The 9,484-nt window shown below is 35.0% G+C and overlaps 1 long non-coding RNA gene across 1 annotated transcript; it reads right to left on the bottom strand.

Moving 5' to 3' along the window:
* Positions 1-98: 98 nt before the first annotated feature.
* LOC139692215 (uncharacterized) lies at positions 99-9,006 on the bottom strand. Its single transcript, XR_011701719.1, has 3 exons — positions 8,809-9,006; positions 1,346-1,413; positions 99-210 (listed from the first exon to the last, which is right to left on the bottom strand). It is a non-coding gene; the product is annotated as an uncharacterized lncRNA (long non-coding RNA).
* Between the last annotated feature and the right edge of the window lie 478 nt (positions 9,007-9,484).

The raw sequence follows: 9,484 nt of genomic DNA, 5'->3' as shown, positions 1-9,484 counted from the left end.
GCCTTCCACTCCCGCCCTCCCCCTTCCCTCCGTCCCCCCCTTCGTCCTCCCCCTGCAACCAACCCCTGCAATGACCTACCCCTCCCACCCCCATTTAGAGGCCCTATGTCCACAGTTACATGCTTAGGAGGTGGTGCACTGATGGACAGGTGACATGGCAGAGATGAAGCTGATGAACTCCCCTTTGCTGCAAAATAGCATTCACCAAGGCTGCGCAATGGAGAGGGAGAGAGAAAGAAAGAAGATGCCTCTTAACAAAAGGAAAAATGCACTCTGAACGTGTGATGACTCGTTAACAATGTCGCCAAAAACATCATGTGAAGGACAAAAATAACTGAGGCAAGAAGGGAATTCAGATTTTCAACTTGATGAAGGGAGTGTAAACTTCTAAAATCCATGTGTAAATTATAACAGTTCACACTTTATTAGGTCAGGAGAGTTGAAAGGAATTCTCAAAAAAGAATTTATTACGGTGATAACATTCAATGAAATTATTGCACATGAGCAGAAGGAAGGAGTTAGAGGTTACTCAAACACAACAAAGCATATCAGCGAGCAAGCAAACATCAAAGTCAATGTATACCAAATATTTAGCGGTACCAGAATATTGAAAAGCATAGTAAACCAACACAAACAAACTAGAAAAAACAGAATGATGTTCAGACAACTAATATCCCAATATAAGTATACAGAGAAAAAATAACATCACTGGAAAATGATTATGGTGAAGATAAATGACCAAACATTTAAACCCAACAAAAAAAATGAAATAAAAGAAAGCTTTTCTCTTGGCAAGATAATAAAATAGCACAATGACTTTAATATTTGCCCTAAATATATTATAGTATTAACAAAATAGGATAAACAACATAAAAATATGACTTTCTGGGTGAATATTTTAGAAGATAAAAATAGAAATAACAGGACATGTAAAGACCCCTAGTACATCAAAATGTCCAAAAACTAAAAAAACTAATACCATGACAATCCAGTCCAGAGAAAATGCAGGAGATACGCAACAGTAACTTTCAATAGAGTCATCTGCTAATGAGCATTACAATAGAACAATTTCTGAATGTAAAAATAACTCGCCTTGACCAGGATTTGAACCCTGATCGGGATACTTTATAGCATAACCGGGGATCTGGGTTCTAGTCTTGATCAAGGCAAACGATTGTTACACACTGAACTTATTGCATTGCAATAACAATATTTCTAACACTTAATTTTGAAGGGAACAGAAAATGTAGAGTAGCTGAGGATGTATTTTTCCAAGACCCTGGACACTCATTTCCATGAAAGGTTTGGAAAATATTGAAATATTAAATAGGATTCACTGACTAACCTTCTCCCAGGTGAACGACTAGGAGGCGTGGTTTCCTCTTCATCCACAGATGCTCCAGCTCCAGAATCCTGCAAAGAAAATTCATCTTCAAAATCGTTTCCAGAATTTCATTCATTCCTCACTCATTCTATCTTCTTCCACAAATATACCAAACATGATTCGATTGAAAACATTGTAGCAGAGAATTACAGCAATTTCTCAACCAAATACCTATTGGTTACCTAGCCGATGACAACACCACTCACTAAGATAACTGGGTTGGTACTTTCAGGGCTTTCTATTGGTGTAAGTAGTGAGCAAAAAGTAATTCTACTATTAAGAATTTCAGATGCTAGAATTACAGTAGAAATAAATGTTTTGTTTAAGTTCACAAATGAAGGAACATATCATGCCCAAATGAAACAGCAAGAACGTAAGATGATATGCCAATGCAACAACTCAATGAACATTAAGAAAAAAACTGAAGGCATCAACATTTCCTAATTACTCAATATTACATATATTTCACTAGAAAGTGTTTATCGGCTGCAGTTTACCACATTGTTGGAGATTTATAGACACAATAAGAGTAGAGGAGTAAGAAATGACGACCAAGTATTTATTGCATCACCTACTTTCATAAAAGAATTGAATTCCCAACGTAACAAAAGTTTACATTTGTACTTAAACAATTCTCAAGATCAAGTTCACAGGAGACAGAATATGGAAATCAAACATAATAACCATAACCTGGATATTTTAGCGAAACAAATAAAAACAAACCCAGGTTGAACATGTTGATTTCTGTGTATTCAATTATTTCAGGCTCAACTTTGTGGAAGTTCATGTTCATTAAATGTAGAACAAAATGCATATTTCCACTGTTCTTATTTTTGTACAATATTTATTTTCATAAATTTAATTTTGCTAAATGGACAGGCACTGAAAGGCAGTTGGAAAATTTTACGAACACCCTAAATTCCCAATGTGAAAAAATCAGTTTCACTTGTGAGAAAGAACAAAATAATGAACTAAATTTTCTAGATATCACAGTGTCGAGAAAGGGGCGGGGCTTTGAAATTGCAATTTTCCAGAAAAGTACCACCACAGACATCATCCCCTTCAACTACCGCCATCACATATTTCACAAGCTTTCCACTTATCATTTCCTACTAAACAGACTGTTGGCCATTTCTCTTTCCAAAAATAATTTTTTCAAGGACTTAAAACGATTAAAGATTTAGCAATGAAAAATGGCTATAAAGAAGATTTAATTGAAAAAATACTTCAAAGAAAATGTTCCTTTAAAGCAAACGATCTTTTGTATAAACCAGTTAATGTGGATGGAAAAGGTTACAAATGGTGTAAACTCCCTTGTTATGGATTGATTTCACAAAAGATAGCCAACCTCTTTCCAAGGGAAAAATTTTGTAGAGCTTTTTACAATACGAATAACTAAAAATCATTCTTGAATATTACAAAAGACAAAATAGGTACACAAAATAAAAGAGGCATTTATAAGTAAACTTGTAAGGACTACATATGCCAAAGGCCACACATAGGCCAAATGGGGAGATCATTAAAAACACGGGTTGAGGAACATAGATGCTGTTTCAGAAATTGCGACCTCAAGCAATCTCACTTCGCCGAGCATCTATGGGAAGAAACCCATGGGAGTCATTTCAACCCAGACCTCATACACCAGATGGACCAAGGAATGAGGTGGACAAGCGGGAGGTGCTAAATATCATAAAGAATTTAAAAATGCGTCATTTGGTTAACTATTTATTGTTTAAATACCTCTCCCCGATCCTGGAAGTATCCCTTTCCTTCACAGAAAAACCCACACAACCCTGCCCCACTGTGAACCCACCAATCACCTTTCCTGACGCTCAACACCCCTCTCTCCCTTCCCATTTATACCGATCGCAACCCCACCTTTTTCTCCTCTATTCCCCCTCTCCCTCATGAATGGTAATAAATGGACCACAACTTGATTAATTTGTACCTGATAATGATGCCTAAGCGTAGAAACTAGTTATATGAACAAATTGGGTAGCTTCAGGCATGATGCAGAGGAATTCAAACATAATGAATAACTGATCGTAGCACTTTTCCACTTGATAACATTTTTATTTTACGCCCGGGTTTTGATCTATTGCATCATCATCTGGACCTGATGATATTTTGATGAAAATTTTATCAAGTGGAAAAGTGCTATGATCAGTTATTCATTAGTAGTACGAAAATAAAGAACAGTGGAAACATACATTGTGTTCTTCATTTAACGATGTTGATTTTTGTTCAACAAATGTAGAGATGATATATTTGTTATTACAGCAAGCAAGCAAAAAAAATTTTTTTTCTTTTAATCCTGAGAGGTCTGGTAGCTAAGTGGATAGATGGTTCAGCTACTGATCAGTTGCCTTACATTCAAATCTGAATGACTGTGGACACACTAATTCAAGTTTTCTGACTTTTTGGGTATCTTATCTTCCTGGAAGAGCATAGGGAAAACTGACCATGAGCAAATTTCACAGGGTAAACCTGCAGTTCATGGAACAGGATTGGCTCCACTTTCATCAATCAACACTGCCTTCAGATGGATTAGGGTGGATTTTTAATCCCAATATGAACATTTATCATGAGGCACAACAGAATAGTATAAAGAGGATTTGGAGAAGCTTAAAAGGTGTCCCCAAGTTCAAATTTAGGGAACAAATCTAGGCACTATCTGCTTTACACAAGCTGTTGGGTTTTCAGGAAACTAAAATTTCCATAGATAATGTAAACAGCAAAGGGAAAGAAATTGACTTCAACAAACGGTATGCTTTTATAGCATGGATTAGTAAAATGGTATTAGTGCAAGGTGCTTTTTAACATACGAAAGAATAAATTTGCTAGATTAAATGAATTTATTAAAGGAAAAAGGAGTATAATGCAGGGATAGATGACTTAGCTCTCATGTCTAAGATTGCTCAGGTGCATGTGGTGGATGAAGAGTTAGGATGAGCCAAGTTAAGAAAAAAAGTAAGACTGTGTAGTCCAATACCATGTATGTTTCTCAAAATATATATTCAGAGGAATTAATTTAATTGGCAAGGGAAGAGCTGGATATAGGAATGACAGTCTGTGGGGAATTCATTAAATCATTTAGATTTGCATATAATCAAGGTTTAGTTAGCCAATTATCTAAGGGATCACAATCATTGTTAAGCACATTATAAAATCAAGTGGATAGGCATGATAGAGGAATGACAGAGCTGGATATAGGAATGACAGTCTGTGGGGAATTCATTAAATCATTTAGATTTGCATATAATCAAGGTTTAGTTAGCCAATTATCTAAGGGATCACAATCATTGTTAAGCACATTATAAAATCAAGTGGATAGGCATAGGATAAGATTAATGCTAACAAAACAAAGGTCGTGAGGTTCTAGTGAAAGAGGAAGGAAAAGTTAAACATTAACATTGGAAGGCGTAATCTAGAGCAGGTTGAGCAGTTTACATCTTTTGGAAGTGTTTTGTACAAAAAAGTCAGAGTGGTTGGGACAAAATAAAAAGAAATGTGAAGAAGCTTACACAAAAAGAGGGTTGACGATAGGAGCACTGGATGAGGATACTAAGAAAAGATAAGCAAAAACTGATGTGGAGTTAGATAGATAGATAGATAGATAGTTTTATTCGCCATAGAACAATACATAATTGTATGGGCTTCGTCAAAAATTCAATTACATCAATTGTATACAGGTTCTTAGGAATAATAATGTACATGACATATATGAGTATTAAGGATTTAAAAAAGTTGAATTTCCTACATTGGCTCTTTCTGTGTACTCTTGGACGCTATAAAAAACATTATTTAAAAAGAAATGTTTTAACATTTTTTTAAATTTATTTTCTTGGGGGAGTATTCGTTTTAACTCTTCAGGAAGCCGATTAAACAGTAGTCTTCCTGAAACTTCTGGGGTTTTTTTTAGTACTGCTACAATGGCCATTATGAAGATTTTCCTTGCCCCTGGTGTCGCACTTTTGAACGTCCCTATTTCTGATCAGTGAAGGTGTTTTCGTGCAGGCATACAATATCACATTATACATATATATACTGGGAATGGTCATGATTTTGTGACATTTGAAATACTCCCTGCAGGATTTTCTTGCATTTAGTTTAAATATAACCCTTAACGCACGTTTTTGAAGTGTGAGTATTCTATTGATGTTTCCATTTGCTGAACTTCCCCAGCAGACAATGCCATATCGAGCTATGGACTCAAATATACCATGATATACTGGGATTAATACTTCTGTATTACAATAGAGTGCAGGATTGTATTGGGGGAAAACTTGATTGTTAAAGCAAGATGACAGCCATAAAAGGAGGTTTTTCATACGTGGGTGTGGGGAAGGATTGAGAATGTAAAATGGATGGAAGGAAAAAAAACAAAGAACCAGGCATGATGAAGGATGTGAGAGCGTTGCCAGTATATATACCCTTTGCGTACCCTTTTCTTGCCTCTTTTGGATATATCCAAAGGGTACGCAGAGCAGTTCTCTTGGGGATGGAAAGATGAAAATTGTGATAGAAGGGAGAATGCTAGGCAGGCGACGTAGGAGCAGGAAAAATAGCCATGTTGGATGAAATGAGATAGGGATAAAATATGAGGAATTGAAGAAGAGTTTGCAATACTAAATTAAAGCATTTTGTACCAATGACCAATATCAAAACTAGCTTAGACGATAATCTTTTACAACAGTTTCAGGCCTTTATTTCTTCATAGTATCTATCATTCTATGTACTATACATAATTTCATTGATCTCTCTGGGGTCACTTTCTTGGTCATTGATTTCTAAGGAGAAAAGACAGGGACAAATGCAAATAGAAGGAATCTTGAAGTGAAAGAGGAAAGTCAAGGCTGAAAGGCCAGATGCAGAATCAATCTCTTCATTACACCTCCATCAAAATGAACAAATCATAAACACCCTCTTCATCAATAACAACATCAACAACTAATTACTGAGGCCATTCATTTTCAATGAATGGTGTTGGTTTACTTAAATGTTTCAGGGAATGCTGCTTTACTACTCTGTTATTGTTCTGGTATCAGGAACTGATAATTATGATAGGCATCAGCTGAGTATAGTAAATTTTAGTCCCTTAAAACTCAGTCACCAGAGTAGATCTGTTTAGAAATCCCTCACAACAGAAACACTTGTACAATGCAGCAATTTTGGAGCATTAAAATCATTTGCCTTGACCGGAATGCAGATTACTTTGTCAGCAAATGACACAGTCAAAAGTTACTGCAGCGGTATCTCCTGCAGTTTCTTGGAAACACTTCGTTTTTCACAAATTATTTTCTCATCTACTTGTTATATCTTGTTCCACTAAAACTCAATTAAATATTTTCCGTTTTATCCACCCCATTTCAAAACCTCAAATGCGTTTTGAAAGGAACCTCCATTTTTTTTACTCAAACTGCTCAGCTTAAAAATATAATAAACATATTGGTGGAGAATCACTATGACGAACAATGACCATTAACTTTGCAAACAACCATAACGAACAGTCTCTTTCCCTAATAACAACAGCAATATTATTAGCTAGTATAATCACATTTAATAGCTCATTTGCACAATGACATACAATGCACTGCTTAGTTATTTTCCAGGTCATCAAAATTAAAATTTCGAAGCTGGAGAATTTATCAGAGTCATAAAATTCCTCCGATTGTTTTGGGAGGAGTAAATTACACTGCAAGAATAAATTAAATAATAATGCCAACCATATTTATTTGAAGCATTATATTTTCCCAACCATATAACTAGCTTGTGCCTTCATTATGTATCCTCATCCAACTGTCATCGCTAATGAATGTTTGGCAGAGATTCTTTATTCCCACCAACTACATTATCAAATGTGGAACACTAAACCATAGCCACTATTCTTCAACTCTTTCTAACCAATATGAAACTATCCAAACACAGTTTTAGAGTTTCAGTGATCAGTGTGTACACCAATTAGAGAGTTTTACTTCAAACACTATGACTTTCTTCTCTATTTGGAGGATAAAAATAGCTCTCGTACACAAACATTTCTTTGATTCCACTATTTAATTACCCTAAATGTTAAAGCAGTGTTTAAAGAATGCAGAATCATCTATGTTCATATTTTCGAGTCATTATTCTTATGCGATTGTAAAAATAATTTAATTTAATGGTTTAAAGGAAGAGGAAAATGGAGGTTTCAATCATCCATCTGGAGTGTAAATAATAACACATATCAATTTGCCTTTGGTTTGAACAGATAGTAGTATATACCAAAGCATTGGAAGAATTCATTCAAACCACTGGATGCTGGTCATGTTGTTTTTGGCACTTAAAGGCACTGACAATCAGCTAGATAATCTAGCATCACTCAGCATTAATACATATACAAATAATATACACAAAGAGAAACTTACTCTTTAGCACATGTGCACCCTTTTTGAATGTGTTTAATAATTGTCCACACAGTCTTTCTGCATGGTGGAGGTGTTTTTTTTTTAAATTTGGACGGATAACCAGTAAACTAAGGAATGGATTATTAAAGGGACTTTTTTTAAAACTAAAACGGTACTTCCTGCATATACACGCACAAGTAACTCCTATATTTACTCTACATTGTTTTGATGCCAAAATGTATTCAAATAGTGGGTATTTCTGAGTGCCCTCCTCCAATCCCAATTTGTAATCATTTGGCAAAATCGACCCATTAACACTTTTCATGCTATCCTTTACAGCTAGAGGTCGTGAATATTGTAAACACAAAGTATACAGACCATGAATGCACTAATAAACTCTATAATATATACTCAGAGTGGAGTCCCATGGAGCAGTGCCGTAACAAGACATAAAACACTTACTCCTTCAGCTAAACGGTATCATTGCTGATATTATAAATCAAAGATAAAAAATGAAAATATACGTAAGGACTTCGGCAAATGATCACAATAATGCATTTGTGCATATTTGGCTTGTTTGTGTTTAAACAAAATAATGTTAAAACAAACAATCTGATATTAAACTGAACATACAGTATCATGCGTACATCCCTGCCTTCAATAACCATAGGTAACACTGTTATGACAAATATTGTTAGTTGAATGGCATATAATGTTGTCTTTTCGATAAATTATAAACAAATGAAGCATAACTAGGACATTACGAAGTGTTAATTTCCAAAATAAATCAAAATAGAAACTTATAGGGATTACATAGAATAGAAGCAAGCAGAAAACCGATACTGAATGTTAGAATGGATTCATAGTCGTTAATTTGCCCTTACTAGGGCACGGATTCAATACATCCCAGAGAGTACTTCTCTCTCAAAAAGCGTTTGTTTACTATTCCACATACGTTTTAATTCACCAATGAATGGAAATTACAACTAAAATATGATCTAAAATTAATAATATAGTAAAACAGTTGACTGTTTCACTTACAGAACTACTGGTGCTTGGTGACCTTTGCACAGTAACGAGGGCCATAACTATCCCTTCCAGCAATATAAAACGGGAAACGAAAGAAGACACATCGTCCATTTACACTATTGACGCATCCTAACTGCCACATGATAAAAATAATACTTCTCTCGAGGATGAAATCCACACAGAATAATGCATGAAACCATTGCCAATTTCCTTTTCCATTCGTAAACAACTGCGTCTCGTTAAGCGGCAAGAATAATATATGTATGACAATTACTCAAGCCAAACTACTATTCAGTTTTGATAATACTTTCAAATAACGCGTCTTTATCCTTTAAAGTATAATACTAAATATCACGTATTATTTTTTACAATACAATTTGAGTTTTTGCAAATAAAGTAACATCAAATTTTCAAATTTGGGTTAAATGCGTAAGTTGTATGCCCACTATTCGCATGATACCTGGAGCTTCACAACATTAAGGTTATTTTTGTGTTCGATTTCCAAATTAAGGCAAGATATGGAGTGGAACTTCACAAATGGCTCGCCACTTCCGCCTCGTTGCGAAAAAAATTATATCGAAGTGACATTCATGATCATACATATAACTTATAGCAATGGTCGGGATATCATTTTTTCATCACGTTATTTGTTTTTTATTGATTAGTTGGTTATAAAAGTTAAATATTA

Source organism: Hetaerina americana, unplaced genomic scaffold, assembly GCF_022747635.1.
Source record: "Hetaerina americana unplaced genomic scaffold, ioHetAmer1.1.p SCAF_4, whole genome shotgun sequence".
Taxonomy (NCBI): domain Eukaryota; kingdom Metazoa; phylum Arthropoda; class Insecta; order Odonata; family Calopterygidae; genus Hetaerina; species Hetaerina americana.
This window is presented reverse-complemented; position numbering and strand designations above follow the sequence as displayed.